This window comes from Dendrobates tinctorius, unplaced genomic scaffold (genome assembly GCF_039654945.1).
Source record: "Dendrobates tinctorius isolate UK_male_01 unplaced genomic scaffold, ASM3965494v1 ptg000239l, whole genome shotgun sequence".
Classification (NCBI taxonomy): Eukaryota; Metazoa; Chordata; class Amphibia; order Anura; family Dendrobatidae; genus Dendrobates; species Dendrobates tinctorius.
This window is the reverse complement of record NW_027361906.1, coordinates 333,320-348,837: the sequence shown is the minus strand read 5'-3', so window position 1 is coordinate 348,837 and position 15,518 is coordinate 333,320. Positions and strand designations below refer to the sequence as shown.

Here is a 15,518-nt window from a genome sequence, read left to right as displayed (position 1 = left end):
GTCTTTTCAGCCTGATCAATGGCATTAGGTTCGTCATACAACAACCCCAAGGCTTGAAAAAATGCGTTCACATTAGTCAGAATAGGATCATCAGGTTTCAAAGAAAACGCCCAATCCTGGGGATCACCACGCAGCAAAAAGATGACAATTTTAACCTGCTGCGCGGAGCTCCCTGACGAGTTAGGCTTCAAGGCAAAAAATAATTTACAATTATTTTTGAAATTCAAAAATTTAAACCGATCCCCAAAAAATACATCAGGTGTGGGAATCTTTGGTTCAGCAGTATGAGAATGAGCAAGGTAGGCGGAAATTCCCCGCACTTCCGCAGCGAGCTGCTCCACACGATCAGACAATTGCTTTATCTCCATTGAGAGAAAAAAAAAATCCCCCTACGGCCTCAGAGATATAGAGGAAAAAATATACACACCTTTTTTTTTATTTTTTTTTATTTTTACAATTCTTTCCTGCTATTGAGTACCCTAGGATCTGCGGTTCGGCGGGTGATTCTGTTATGATCGAGTCACCGTAGGAGGCAGACACAAAAATAGCAGCTAAGTCCAGAAAACCAGAGAAGTTGGCAACTATCAGATTGCAGACCCCTGAACCTAACAACACAACTAGCAGTAGCCGTGGGGGGTTCCTACGGTGCCCTAGACCCCTCGATCACAGCCGGAGAAACTAAATAGCCTAAAGACAGAAAAGGAAAACTAAACTGCCCCAGAGCAGACCCCAAAGTAAAAGGCAGCCCCCAACATATAATGACGGTGAAGCAAGATGAAAAAACACACACACACACAGATAGAAAGATAGGCTGAGCAAACAATGGGGCCCAAACTCACTAAAATAGGACAGGATAGGACAGCTGCTGTCTGCAATCTGCAAAAACCCTGAAAAGACATAAGCCAACAGGCTGATATGGAAAAAGGCCCTGAAGCAGCTAGGCTTCAAAAACTATATCAGCACTCAGGTATTTTCTGAAGACAGAGCTAAAGGAATTCAGATCACCCCAGCAGGGAATGACAGAAATCCAGCAAAACAAAAACCACGTACAAATGCAAACGGCAGAGCAGAAAACTTAGCTTTTGGAGAGCAGGAATTCAGACTGGTATCCAAGGATCCACAGAGAAATCACCCGCAGAGCAGACGGGCGTGGACAGCCTTATATCCAGTCAGAAACTCCACTCAGCCAATCATCATCATTAGACCCAGATGCCTGATAATCAGGCTCACTATCTTTCTTTACTAGAAGAGGGAATTCATCGGGCCTCAGTGGTAAAGGGGAAAATGAACTCACAACAACATATATTGCATAGCACAAGTCTGCCAAGACTTTAGTCTGCAGTGTGTATCCTAGAAGTGTGAGATGATATGAAAATATGAATTAATCCAGAATTGAACCAGAAGGGAACAGAAGATAAATGGAAAGAGTCACTGTAAACAATGTTTGTTTGTTTCCACTCTAACCCCTATATTTCTTCACTTTCTGATAACCCCCCTAATCCCTACACTTAGTAAGGAACTGCTCATCTCTTCTTCAATCCTTCCAATCCATCTCGCCTCTTCCTCAGATCTGTTCCTCAACATACAATCCTCTGTCTCTAAACACAGACAGCCCCCTCATGCCCTCTCCTGCTCCCACCTGCTAACACTCTCTCTGCTCCTCCTCACTGCCGGCGATATCTCTCCAAATCCTGGTCCTCCTCACCACATTCCCACAGTCATTTCTACCTCCCATCCACACCCAATCACAACTTTCCGTAACCACTCCAACCTTATACACATTCGCCCAGCCCCACTAACAGGAGCTCTGTGGAACGCTCGCTGTCTGCAACAAACTTTCCTTCATCCATGATCTTTTTATTACTAACAAACTTTCCTTCCTCGCCATCACCGAAACCTGGCTCACCTCCTCTGACACAGCCTCTCCTGCTGCACTCTCATATGGTGGATTCCACCTTTCCCACACACCCCCACCCCAGCTGCAAGCATGGTGGAGGAGTTGGTTTTCTCCTGTCAGATAACTGCTCCTTCACCCCAATCCCACTGCCGCCCTCTGTTACCCTCCCTTACTTCAAGGTGCACTCTGTGCGCATCTACTCCCCCTCCAACTAGCTGTCATATACCGCCCTCCAGGGTCAGCCACCACCTTCTTTGACCACTTCACCACCTGGCTACTACATTTCCTTTCCACTGGTATCCCCACTATCATCTTGGGCGACTTCAACATCCCCATTGACACTTCCCTCTCAGCTGCCACTAAACTTCTCTCACTTCCTCCTTTGGCCTCACTCAATGGTCTTCTGCAGCCACTCACAAAGATGGCCACACACTAGACCTCATCTTCACCCGCCTCTGCTCCCTATCTAGCCTCTCAAACTCACCTCTTCCTCTGTCTGACCACAACCTACTTACATTCTCTTCTCTTTCCTCCTCAGGTACACAATCCCCACCTCAAAAACTCGCACACCCTCGCAGAAATCTTCAACACCTCGATTTACACTCACTGTCTAAATCCCTGCTCCCTCTTACAGACATAAGTTCCCTACACAATGCGGATGCCGCTCTATATAACACTACAATAGCTGTAGCTTTGGAATCAGTTGCCCCTCTCAAACATACCAAAACTCGCAAAATCAACAGACAGCCCTGGCACACCAGTCTGACCAAAGAACTGAGGCGGGCTTCCAGGGCTGCTGAGCAGAGATTGAAAAAATCCCACTCCAATGAGGACTTCATCACATTCAAACAGTCCCTCACTACTTTCAAGGCCACACTCGCTGCAGCAAAACAAACCTACTTCTCAACTCCTCCCTGTCTCACAACCCTAAACAGTTATTCAACACCTTCAATTCTCTCCTCCGCCCCCCAGCACCTCCTCCCTATCCACTCATCTCAGCTGGAGACTTTGCCTCATTTTTCAAGGAGAAGATTGATAACATCAGAGACAGTTTTGGTCAACAACCCCCAGTGCCCATCCTCCTACCTGCCCTGCCCTCCTCCCCCAAAACCAATTTCTCCACCATTACAGAAGATCGACTCTCCACTCTACTCTATAGATCACAGCTCACTACCTGTACACTTGACCCGATCCCATCCCACTTCATCCCAAACCTCACCACAGTCTTCATCCCAACCCTAACCCATCTCTTCAATCTATCACTAACAACTGGTGTTTTCCCCTCAAGCTTTAAACATGCCTCAATCACACCTATCCTCAAAAAGCCCTCCCTTGACCCATCCTCTGTATCTAGCTATCGCCCTATATCACTTCTCACCTATGTCTCAAAACTACTGGAACAACACGTCCATCTTGAACTATCCTCCCACCTCTCTTCTTGCTCCCTCCTTGACCACTTGCAATCCGGCTTCCGGCCACACCACTCCACTAAAACTGCCCTAAGGTCACCAATGACCTACTAGCCGCCAAGGCCAAGCGACACTACTCTGTCCTTCTCCTCCTGGACCTGTCCTCTGCACAGTGGACCATTCCCTATTAATACAGACCCTCTCATCTCTTGGTATCACAGACTTGGCCCTATCTTGGATTGCGTCATACCTAGCAGACCGGACATTCAGCGTCTCCCATACGCACACCACCTCCTCACCGCACCCCCTATCCGTCGGAGTCCCGCAAGGTTCAGTCCTAGGGCCCCTGCTCTTCTCCGTTTACACCTTCGGCCTCGGACAGCTCATAGAATCTCATGGCTTTCAGTATCATCTCTATGCTGACGACACACAGATCTACATCTCTGGACTAGATATCACCTCCCTACTAAACAGAATCCCTCAATGTCTGTCTGCTATTTCATTCTTCTCCGCTAGATTTCTAAAAACTTAATATGGACAAAACAGAATTAATCATCTTTCACCCATCTCACTTGACCCCCCCCAACAGACCTATCCATTAAAGTAAATGGCTGCACACTCTCTGCAGTCCCACAAGCTCGCTGCCTCGGGGTTATCCTTGACGCTGATCTCTCCTTCAAACCACATATCCAAGCCCTTTCCGCTTCCTGCCGACTTCAACTCAAAAATATTTCACGGATCTGTACATTCCTCAACCAAGAATCTGCAAAAACCCTAGTCCATGCCCTCATCATCTCCCGCCTTAACTACTGCAACCTCCTGCTCTGTAGCCTCTCATCTAACACTCTCGCACCCCTCCAAACTATTAACTCTGCTGCCTGACTAATCCACCTGTCCCTCCGCTATTCCCCAGCCTCTCCCCTCTGTCAATCCCTGCACTGGCTCTCCATTACCCAAAGACTCCAGTTCAAAACCCTAACCATGAAATACAAAGCCATCCACAACCTGAGTCCTCCGTACATCTGTGACCTAGTCTCCTGGTACTTACCTGCACGAAACCTCCGATCCTCACAAGATCTCCTTCTGTACTCCCCTCTTATCTCCTCTTCCAACAATCGTACACAAGATTTCTCCCGCGCATCCCCTCTACTCTGGAACTCTCTACCACAACATATCAGACTCTCGCCTACCATGGAAACCTTCAAAAAGAACTTGAAGACCTACCTCTTCCGACAAGCCTACAACGTGCAGTGACCACCTATCCACCAAACCGCTGCACGACCAGCTCTACCCTCGCCTACTGTATCCTCACCCATCCCGTTGTAGATTGTGAGCCCTCGCGGGCAGGGTCCTCTCTCATCCTGTACCAGTCGTGACTTGTATTGTTTAAGATTACTGTACTTGTATGTATACCCCTCCTCACATGTAAAAGCGCCATGGAATAAATGGCGCTATAATAAATACAATCCTTTTTCTCCAGACCCACACGGCCACATCATGTCCTATCCTGCTCCCACCTTCGAATTCTCTGTCTACTACTCCTTATTGCTGGCGACGTATCCCCAAATCCTGGCCCTCCTCAACACCTCCCTACACTCAGGGCTGTGGAGTCGGTAAGCCAAACCTGCGACTGCGACTCCTCAATTTCCCTTACACCGACTCCGACTCATATTGCTTATATTTAAGTGAAAAATTTATTGTAGTACAATGCGAACATCAGACATTTAATCATTTCTAAGATCCAATAATAAAGATATTTAGATAGAACATAATATCTATATATTGGAATACAACTTTAGAACACAAAAAACTGTAATAAATTGTAAATATGTAATACACTGTATACATGTACATGTATACGGTTCAGACCAAAGTTTGGACACACCTTCTCATTCAAAGAGTTTTCTTTATTTTCATAACTATGAAAATTGTAGATTCATTCTGAAGGCATCAAAACAATGAATTAACACGTGGAATTATATAATTAAAGTGTGAAACAACTGAAAATATGTCTTATATTCTAGATTCTTCAAAGTAGCCACCTTTTGCTTTGATTACTGCTTTGCACACTCTTGGCATTCTCTTGATGAGCTTCAAGTGGTAGTCACCAGAAATGGTCTTCCAACAGTCTTGAAGGAGTTCCCAGAGATGCTTAGCACTTGTTGGCCCTTTTGCCTTCACTTTGCGGTCCAGCTCACCCCAAACCATCTCGATTGGGTCAGGTCTGGTGACTGTGGAGGCCAGATCATCTGCCGTAGCACCCCATCACTCTCCTTCTTGGTCAAATAGCCCTTACACAGCCTGGAGGTGTGTTTGAGGCCATTGTCCTGTTGAAAATTAAATGATGGTCCAACTAAACACAAACCGGATGGAATAGCATGCCGCTGCAAGATGCTGTTGTAGCCATGCTGGTTCAGTATGCCTTCAATTTTGAATACATCCCCAACAGTGTCACCAGCAAAGCACCCCCACACCATCACACCTCCTCCTCCATGCTTCACGGTGGGAACCAGGCATGTAGAGTCCATCCGTTTACCTTTTCTGCGTCGCACAAAGACATGGTGGTTGGAACCAAAGATCTCAAATTTGGACTCATCAGACCAAAGCACAGATTTCCACTGGTCTAATGTCCATTCCTTGTGTTCTCTAGCCCAAACAAGTCTCTTCTGCTTCTGACCTGTCGTTAGCAGTGGTTTCCTAGCAGCTATTTTACCATGAAGGCCTGCTGCACAAAGTCGCCTCTTAACAGTTGTTGTAGAGATGTGTCTGCTGCTAGAACTCTGTGTAGCATTTACCTGGTCTCTATTCTGAGCTGCTGTTAACCTGCGATTTCTGAGGCTGGTGACTAGGATGAACTTATCCTCCGCAGCAGAGGTGACTCTTGGTCTTCCTTTCCTGGGGCGGTCCTCATGTGAGCCAGTTTCTTTGTAGCGCTTGATGGTTTTTGCCAATGCACTTGGGGACACTTTCAAAGTTTTCCCAATTTTTCAGACTGACTAACCTTCATTTCTTAAAGTAATGATGGCCACTCGTTTTTCTTTACTCAGCTGCTTTTTTCTTGCCATAATACAAATTCTAACAGTCTATTCAGTAGGACTATCACCTGTTTATCCACCAGACTTCTGCACAACACAACTGATGGTCCCAACCTCATTTATAAGGCAAGAAATCCCACTTCTTAAACCTGACAGGGCACACCTGTGAAGTGAAAACCATTTCCGGTGACTACCTCTTGAAGCTCATCAAGAGAATGCCAAGAGTGTGCAAAGCAGAAATCAAAGCAAAAGGTGGCTACTTTGAAGAACCTAGAATATAAGACATACAGTATTTTTAGTTGTTTCACACTTTTTTGTTAATTATATAATTCCACATGTGTTAATTCATAGTTTTGATGCCTTCAGAGTGAATCTACAATTTTCATGGTCATGAAAACAAAGAAAACGCTTTGATTGAGAAGGTGTATCCAAACTTTTGGTCTGTACTGTGTATATACATCCTCAGGCTACATTCACACTATGGGCGTAGCCAGGATCAAACCTGGGGGGGGCAGAATCTCATACTGTTCCTCAGAATTTCATACTGCACACCTCAGCTGCTGCAGAACCTCATACTTCACACCCCTACACTTGAAAATAAAGCCTGCACCTTAAGAAGATGTGGTGATGAATGCAGTCTATTTATTCCAACTATCAGTTGATGTTACTCAAGACGAGCAATGCCTGTCCTGGGCGTCCTTTTGGGCAGCTATGAGGTGTACCTGACTGGTGCTTAAAAAAAAGGAGTGTTAGTCTGTGTGCTATCCGGCTTTCATTCTTTTTGGTACAGATATGATATGGATAGACAGATATGGATAAATGGATATATAGAGCAGATTTCTATTCTGCTTTTGCTATTGAAAACATTATCTATGAGCTCAAAAACCTTTCAGGTGATGCGTTTTTTTAAAAAGCTGATCTGCTTTTGCAACTGAAAAACGTATCCTCAAAAAACGCAGGAAAAACGCTGTGTGTGAATGTAGCCTTAGATCAGGAATAGAACAGTTATTTATAGGACATTTCATAACTTTCCCAAATTCCTATGAAAAAATATTCAGCATATTCTGCATTCAACTACTGTACCCAATTTATTATATATTTTAGGAGTCCGAGTCGGTCCATTTTATACCGACTCCACCAAAATGAGCACTGACTCCGACTCCACAGCCCTGCCTACACTCACTTCTACCACCCTGCCACGATCCTCTACACGTCTTCGCAACCATGATAACCTCATACCCATTCATCCAGCCCCCACTCCCTCAACCCCCTTACCTGGAGCCCTATGGAACGCACGCTCTGTCTGCAACAAGCTATCATTTATCTATGACCTCTTTATCACCAACAAACTCTCCTTCCTCGCCATCACTGAAACCTGGCTCACTCCCTCTGACACAGCCTCTCCAGCTGCGCTTTCCTATGGCGGATTCCATCTCTCTCACACCCCTCGCCCCAGCAACAAACGTGGTGGAGGAGTTGGCTTGCTCCTGTCTGATACCTGCTCCTTTACCCCAATTCCTTTGCCACCCTCCGCTACTCTTCCCTCATTCGAGGTGCACTCCGTCCGCATCTATTCCCCCTCCAACTGGCTGTCATCTACCGCCCCCCAGAACTAGCCATCTCCACCTTTCTCGACCACTTCACCACCTGGCTACTCCATTTCCTTTCTGCTGTCATCCCCACCATCATCATGGGCGACATCCCCATTGACACTTCCACCCCGGCTGCCTCTAAACTTCTATCACTCACGGCTTCCCTCGGCCTCACTCAATGTCCTCTGCGGCCACTCACAAAGATGGTCACACGCTGGACCTTATCTTCACCCGACTCTGTTCCCTCACTAATCTCAATAACTCACCCCTCCCCCTGTCTGACCACAACCTACTGACATTCTCTTCCCTCTTCTCTCCTACTGCGCAACCCCCGCTTCATAAACTCGCTCACCCTCGCAGGAATCTCAAACACCTCAATTTACAATCACTCTCTGAATCCCTTCTCCCTCTTACAGACATAGCTTCCCTTCATGACACAGATGCTGCAGCCACCTTTTATAACACCACAATAACAGCAACGCTTGATTCGGCTGCCCCCCTCACGCAGAGCAAAACTCCAACAATCAACAGGCAGCCCTGGCTCACCAGCCTGACCAAAGAACTGAGACGGGTTTCCAGGGCCGCTGAGCGGAAATGGAAGAGAACCCATTCTACTGAGCACTTCAAAGCATACAAGCAGTCCCTTGCCAGCTTTAAGTCCACGCTCTCTGCTGCAAAACAAACTTACTTCGCATCTCTCATATCCTCCCTGTCTCAAAACCCTAAACAGCTCTTCAACATTTTCAATTCTCTACTACGTCCCACAGCACCTCCTCCCCCTCCTCTCATTTCTGCCAAAGACTTTGCCTCCTTCTTTAAGGAGAAGATCGACACGATCAGACAAAACTTTGGCCCGCAGCCCTCAATGCCCCTATTAGCCGCTCAGCCCTGTTCTGCAAAAGCCAGCTTCTCCACCATGACAGAAGATCAGCTCTCCACCCTTCTGTCAAGATCACACCTCTCCACTTGTGCCCTCGACCCACTCCCGGCTCACCTCATCCCTAACGTGGCCACAGTCCTCATCCTATCTCTAACACACCTTTTCAGCCTTTCACTTTCAAATGGTGTCTTTCCCTCATCCTTCAAAACATGCCTCAATCACACCATTCCTCAAAAAGCCCTCCCTTGATCCATCCTCTGTGTCTAACTATCGCCCAATATCTCTTCTCCCTTACGCCTCAAAACTACTGGAACAGCATGTATATCTTGAACTGTCCTCCCACCTCTCCTCCTGTTCCCTCTTTGACCGGTTACAATCTGGCTCCCGACCGCATCACTCAACTGAAATTGCCCTAAAGTCACTAACGACTTACTAACCACCAAGAGCAAGCAACACTACTTTGTCCTCCTTCTCTTGGACCTGTCCTCTGCCTTCGACACCGTAGACCATTCCCTCCTGCTACAGACTCTCTCATCTCTTGGCATCACAGACCTGGCCCTATCCTGGATCTCATCATACCTAAGAGACCGAACAGTTAGTGTCTCCCTCTCACACACCACCTCCTCACCTTGCCCCCTGTCTGTCGGTGTTCCCCAAGGCTCTGTCCTAGGACCCCTACTATTCTGCATCTATACCTTCGGCTTGGGACAACTCATAGAATCTCACGGTTTGCAGTATCACCTCTATGCCGATGACACGCAGATCTACCTATCTGGACCCGACCTCGCCTCCTTACTGACACTGAAATCCCACAATGTCTGTCTGCTATCTCAGCCTTCTTCTCTGCTCGCTTTCTCAAACTGAACATGGACAAAACAGAATTCATCATCTTTCCCCCCATCTCACTCTACCCCTCCACCAGACCTATCCATCAATGTCAACGGCTGCTCTTTCCCCAGTCCTGTACGCTCGGTGCCTTGGGGTGATCCTCGACTCTGCGCTCTCTTTCAAACCACATATCCAAGCCCTCGCCTCCTCCTGCCGCCTCAAACTCAAAAATATTTTCCGGATCCGCTCATTCCTCAACCATGAAACCACAAAAACACTAGTGCATGCTCTTATCTCCCGACTCGACTACTGCAACCTTCTACTCTCTGGCCTCCCCTCTAGTCCATCCTACACTCTGCTGCCCGACTAATCCACCTGTCTCCCCGCTATTCCCCAGCCTCCCCCCTATGCCAGGCCCTTCACTGGCTTCCTATCGCCCAGAGGCTCCAATTCAAAACCCTAACCATAACATACAAAGCCATCCACAACCTGTCTCCTCCATACATCTGTGACATGATCTCTAGGTACCTACCCGCATGCAACCTTCGATCTCAAGATCTCCTTCTCTACTCCCCCCTTTTCTCTTCTTCCCACAACCGCATACAAAACTTCTCCCGTGCTTCCTCCATACTCTGGAACACCCTGCCGCAACACATCAGACTCTCACCATCAACGGAAACCTTCAAGAAGAACCTGAAGACCCACCTGTTCCGACAAGCCTACAGCCTGCAATGATCCTCGGTCTACTGAACCACAGCATGACCTGCTCTACCCTCTCCTACTGTATCCTCACCCATCCCTGTAGACTGTGAGCCCTCACGGGCAGGGTCCCCTCTCCTTATGTAAAGTACTTGTGTGTCCCTTGTCTTACACGTTTACTATACTTGTCTATATTTCCCCTTTTCACATGAAAAGCGCCATGGAATAAATGGGGTTATATAAATACATAATAATGTATTTCTACTTTAAATATTTCCTCTCATTACATCTTTCTTGTAACAAATTTTCACATTTTATGAAACTAAGTTTATCATCAAATACAACCCATCTGTCAAAGGACACCCTCAGCTCTTTTAGTGCTCCCTTCTTATCTCAAAACCACAAACACATTCCAAAACAATCCTCATGCTCACAGCTTGTCTCCCCACCTCAGGACTGTTTGCTCTGGGTGGTGCCTTATCCTAGTTCAAGATTAAAAAGACATTGTCAGGGATCTACAATTTTTACTTTCTATTTGTTATAATGTAAGAGTTAAGCCTATAAGTTACCAATAAGGACACATTGCACATCTGATCTGAAGACTGTTTTCTCTGGGTACCTGATGAAAAAGGACCATATTCGGTTTCATTCCAGGGATACCCTCTTGATACAATCTTAATAACTTTCCAGCCTTCAAATGAAATGGTCAATAACAATTCTGCCTTACAATGAGGACAAGATCTATATATCTGTGGGCCTACGTCCTGCAAGGATGTTACGTAAAATTCTTATACACAAGAGAAAGACAAAAAACAAAATAAGTACTATACACAATGGATTTTTACCCACTTATAAGAAGTTTGACAAATATCAGTGAAATTCATAAGTCAACAAGAAGATAAAAAACCAATAGCAACAATTCAATTACTGCTACTAATATCCAGGATCTAAATAATCCTCACTGATTACACTATGTCCTAGATATTTACCAGCTTGTATCTCTATATCTTGCCACCTCCATCCAATGAAGGCCTGTAAAGGGGGTTTTACACATAGCGCTATAACGTCACTGATTTTGTGACGTTATAGCGATATCGCTATGTGTGATACTTACCTCCGACCGGCTCCCCCGCTGTCCATCGCTGATCGCGTGAGAATGTCCGGCTCCATTTCTCGTCGCCAGCTTCCTGCTGTGACGACGAGCGACGCGTGGAGGCGGGCGGGAGGACGTCAGGATAGCTGTGTGTGAAAGGTATCGTGCGCTGCGTCGCTGCTGCATCGCTGTGAGGTCTGCCTGTGTGACAGCTCACTAGCGATCATTTAGCGATGCACCAGCGATCCTGACCGGGTCGGATCGCTAGTGCATCGCTAAATGTAAACGGCCCTTAAGGGGCAAGTGTGACAACACAATGTAACAAACATGAAAGTCCCCAAGGGCTATGGTCACTGATATGACAGATACATATACTCACAAGGACTTTTGACAACGTACAACAGCTTCCACAGTTAGGGACTGGACATACACACATACACAGAGACATATAAGATAAGAGATTATTAAAGTTCCCTCATACTCCTAGACCTGAAGTGCTGAGATAAAGTCTAATGACACCACCTCTTTATATCCAGAGTTGTTCCCGTTCTTAGTATCAGGTATTCAGAGCACCACAGGTGCAGACTCTCCTCAGTGATAATTATAAGATCTTAATCAGACTTTATGTCCACTTTTTAAAGGAGGAGGGTTCAGACACTCTGTGTTATTAAAAGAAAAACATATAACAAAACTACATAGAATATTCTCTATGGGGATCAGGTGGTGTGTACCTAGGTGATTTATACCACTATAATGACCTATGATTTGTCTCCAGTGCACAGATGACTGTTAACCATGCCTACTGGACTCCCTTATACAGTCAGGATTTTATTTCATTCCTTATACATTCACTCAAGATAACATTCAAGGAGTCTCATGCGTAACAAAACATTTATGGTGTTTTAGTTCTATATAATTTTAAAAGACAGACAAAACAGCACACTTAACAGAAAACAACATTCAACAAAGTATAGAAGACAAAACAGAATACCGGCAAAAATTCATCTTATACCGGATTCCTTAACCCCTTAGTAACACATTTTTTAAAAACAGCACCCCCTGACATATTGAAAACCTCTGTCAGGTAGTTTATTAACCCTTCAGGTAATTTTCAGGAATTATTGCAAAGTGGTATAGCAGGATACAGCAAGTTGTCAACTATAGTGGACAGCCGACAGCTGCTGGATCATCACCTGTGTGGGGATGATATTCTCTTATATCTCAGGTCAGTAAAAAGACATATTGGCTGTCATTAAGGGGTTAATCTAACGAGAATCGCCCTTGATTCTCCCATCTAGATCAATTTAACGTGCACACGGAGTTTTTTATTCCACAGTAGCCTTCTCACACTAGCTTTGTACCCATTCAAAAATAAAAATGAAATAAATAAAAATAAAGATTATTGTTAGACAGCGGAATATCTTAAAAGAACAAACAAACCCCAATCACTATGGAGGTTAGCAACTTACAGGAGTTATTATAACTCCAATTGCATGTAAACCTCCAACTTAAAGGAGCCTCTCACAAACCCCAATTGGAAAAGTCCACAATCAAAGTCCCCATTCAATTACTAGAATAACAGTCATAAAATAAAATTAAAAAACAAAGATTATTAAATGTTCTTACCTGTATTCAGATACAGACGATTCCCAGAGATCCTTAGACTATACGAAATTCGTCACTTTCCCTCAGACCGGGATAACTGATAATGCCCCTGTGGACGCCCAATGTCAAGGCGGAGGTCTTACATAAGGAGTTCCAGACTCCCCCATGCACGGTTCACAGTACTCAACGGTGAGGAAAAGGTGTTGGATTCCCGGCCAATGCACCAAATGTCAGTGGAGTTTCAGTCTTCCAATTAGAAATCGTCCAGACCTGAATAAGTAAGATGTTTCTTTATTTGGTCATGCCGGCATGGAGAGAGAATGACAGCCACACCAGGTTTGGGTAGTCCTCTGTCTGCCTCAATACATATTCTTAGAGCTTAAATAATAAAAGAGGAGGGCGTTGAAACATACTACGTTTGCAAAATAGTACATACATTTGGAATATGCTTGGCTATTAGCAATCCTTATCCACGTTACCAGAGAAGTAGAGGTATGACATTTTATTTTATACGTTAGATAAGGTTTGCAATCCGAGCACTACACCCATGTCTTCATATTACATCAGCTGAAAAGAGTGACTAGGCATAATCATGGCATACATACAATCATGTACATACTATATATATATATATATATATATATATATATATACACATACATACATACATACATACATACACACACACACACACATAAAAGAAAGAACTTTATTACAATTATCATAACAATTACTTTCCCTCCATTTACAGGCTCAGTACATAACACAGCCGCACATTTCTCCTCAGATATTACTTTCTCTCCATGTACAGGCTCAGTACATAACACGGCTGCACATTTCTCCTCAGATCTTACTTTCCCACCATGTACAGGCTCAGTACATAACATGGCTGCACATTTCTCCTCAGATATTACTTTCTCTAAATGTACAGGCTCAGTACATAACATGGCCGCTCATTTCTCCTCAGATATTACTTTCCTGTCATGTACATGCTCAGTACATAACATGGTCGCACATTTCTCCTCAGACATTACTTTTTCTCCATGTACAGGCTTAGTACATAACATGGCCGCACATTTCTCCTCAGATATTCCTTTCCCGCCATTTACAGGCTCAGTACATAACATGGCTGCACATTTCTCCTCAGATATTACTTTCTCTCCATGTACAGGTTGAGTACATAACATGGCTGCACATTTCTCCTCAGATCTTACTTTCGCTATATATATAGGTACAGTACATAACATGGCCGCACATTTCTCCTCAGATATTACTTTCCCACCATGTACAGGCTCAGTACATAACATGGCTGCACATTTCTCCTCAGATATTACTTTCTCTCCATGTACAGGTTGAGTACATAACATGGCTGCACATTTCTCCTCAGATCTTACTTTCGCTATATATATAGGTACAGTACATAACATGGCCGCACATTTCTCCTCAGATATTCCTTTCCCGCCATTTACAGGCTCAGTACATAACATGGCTGCACATTTCTCCTCAGATATTACTTTCTCTCCATGTACAGGTTGAGTACATAACATGGCTGCACATTTCTCCTCAGATCTTACTTTCGCTATATATATAGGTACAGTACATAACATGGCCGCACATTTCTCCTCAGATATTACTTTCCCACCATGTACAGGCTCAGTACATAACATGGCTGCACATTTCTCCTCAGATATTACTTTCTCTCCATGTACAGGCTCAGTACATAACATGGCCGCACATTTCTCCTCAGATATGACTTCCAGGTAGAGGCTCAGTACATAACATGGCTGCACATTTCTCCTCAGATATTACTTTCCCACCATGTTCAGGCTCGTACATAACATGGCCACACATTTCTCCTCAGATCTTACTTTCCCACCATTTTCAGGCTCGTACATAACATGGCCACACATTTCTCCTCAGATCTTACTTTCCCTATATATACAGGTTCAGTACATAAGGCCTGTTTCACACTTCCGTTTTCGTGTCCGCCAAACGGATCCGTTTCCGTTTTTTTGACGGAAACGGATGCTAACGGATCCGTTTTTTAAAACCCGGATCCGTTTTTTTGACGGATCCGCGGTAACCGCTAGGGGACAAAAACGGATCCTGCAAAAAAATTGGCGGATCCGTTTTTTAACGGAAACCAACGGATTTTGACGGATTTGAAAAAAACGGAAGTGTGAAACAGGCCTAACATGGCCGCACATTTCTCCTCAGATCTTACTTTCCCTATATATACAGGTTCAGTACATAACATGGCCACACATTTCTCCTCAAATATTGCTTTCCCTCCATGTACAGGCTCAGTACATAACATGGCCGCACATTTCTCCTCAGATATTCCTTTCCCGCCATTTACAGGCTCAGTACATAACATGGCTGCACATTTCTCCTCACATATAACTGTCTGTCCATGTTCAGGCTCGTACATAACATGGCCACACATTTCTCCTCAGATCTTACTTTCCCTATATATACAG

The 15,518-nt window shown here is 44.9% G+C and overlaps 1 protein-coding gene across 1 annotated transcript in view; it reads right to left on the bottom strand.

Annotated features, from left to right (window-relative positions):
* The window catches only part of LOC141060510 (uncharacterized), an 84,005-nt gene extending 70,346 nt beyond the window's left edge, over positions 1-13,659 (bottom strand). Inside the window, exon 1 of the mRNA XM_073556773.1 lies at positions 13,060-13,659. The gene's annotated coding sequence lies outside the window, so the exon portion shown is untranslated. The remainder of the gene's footprint in view (positions 1-13,059) is intronic.
* Positions 13,660-15,518: the final 1,859 nt, after the last annotated feature.